The sequence below is a fragment of the Pinus tabuliformis genome, chromosome 1_1 (assembly GCF_031772625.1).
Source record: "Pinus tabuliformis cultivar Carrire ecotype Pingquan chromosome 1_1, CPIR1, whole genome shotgun sequence".
In the NCBI taxonomy this organism is placed as follows: Eukaryota; Viridiplantae; Streptophyta; class Pinopsida; order Pinales; family Pinaceae; genus Pinus; species Pinus tabuliformis.
This window is the reverse complement of record NC_142297.1, coordinates 54,697,118-54,698,695: the sequence shown is the minus strand read 5'-3', so window position 1 is coordinate 54,698,695 and position 1,578 is coordinate 54,697,118.

Here is a 1,578-nt window from a genome sequence, read left to right as displayed (position 1 = left end):
AACATCCATTATCAAAAGTAGCCCTATCATTGTCGTCCATAACTTTCTTAAGGAAAGAGAATTTGACTTTCTCCCTGCTAAAGGAAAATGCAACATTCAGAGGAATGACCTAGAAAGATGCTATATCTCAGAGAATAAGAGGTCTCATCACGAGCCGACTTATCATAATCACAGATATTATAACTTGCTGACTTTGCCAAAACTGTCTACCAAAACAGGGCAACGACTCAAGATTGTTGCGATCAAAAGAAAAGGGGTCTCATCACGAGCCAGCTTGTTCAGAAAAAGTGTAAATCAAGTGAATGACTGTGTCATTATTTGGCCACCAAACCAAGACATTGTTCTTTAGAGAATTAAAAAAAAAAAAAGCATCAAGAAAGGGAAAATTCTTCTGAAGCAATTGCGAAAACCTGAAGCAAGATAAAGGATCATTCCTGGATAATAGGTAACCCTGTCGAGGCTATGAACGCCTGCTGGTAGCAGTGGCTCTACCTGCGACAAAGGGACATTCTTTAAAAAGGGCTGATACATAGAGAACACTTTATTTTCTTTATGTTTTACAAAACCAAGCAATAACTGATCTGAACTCAAAAACAACCTCAGAATGCAGGTAATTGGAATAGAATGGGGCAAAGACAAAACATCATTGACGCTTTAAAGTATTGCTTGTTTTTATCTTTTTATAATAAAGTTTGGATTCCCTGAGAAAATTTTTTTGAGAAGATCTGAAAACATCAATAGAAAAAGAGCAGAGATAACTGGTTCTCCCAAGTGAATCACCAATTGTTGTGGCCAGCAACAACCCCCCTCGTTCAAACTAGTATCGGCCATGATGCTAGAATGAATGGGGACCCTTAGTTAATTTTCAGAAAAAACAAAGATTTCTTTTGAAGTTACAAGCATAAGTTTAGGAAAGGTTTCTTGGACGACTTAAGCCTAAACCTGTGTTCATAAAAGCAAACCTTCAAGGTCGCATCGCGAAAAAATAAACGCCTTCGTCTCCCCTCTAAAAAGCCATATATGCACATCGCCTCGGTATTAATAGACAACATCGCATCGCAATACGTTAGCATCCATGAACAAAAGCTTACGAGTCCGCCGATCTGCGATGTTGCGATCGCGCGATCGCATATCGCAGAAATGAGGCAGGGTACGTTGGCGAGCATTGAATTAGGGCGATCTGCGATGTTGCGATCACTACCGTTTGCGATCGCGCGACATGCAAGGATACGTTGCCAAGTCTTAAAAGCACCTTAGTACGACTCCTTTGAGCACGCCACCCAAAGAAAATCCACTTATTATAACCTGACTTGGAAATTATGCGCTTTTAATGTTAGTAATGAATTAGTTGTCAGTTATTAAGTGGCATAAAGACGCGTGCCTTAATGCGGATTTGCTTCACGTAAGGTGGCGTATCTGATTTATCTCTTGCATTTAAAACTCTCCCATCACCTTTCTGATCAATCTTTCCATTTTACTCATAACCTGCAGGAGCAAAGTGCGAAGGCAAAATCAACCAGAAACGATAAGCGAGATGGGGAAGAAGAACAAAGCTCAGAGCTCAGAGACAAGGGAAAA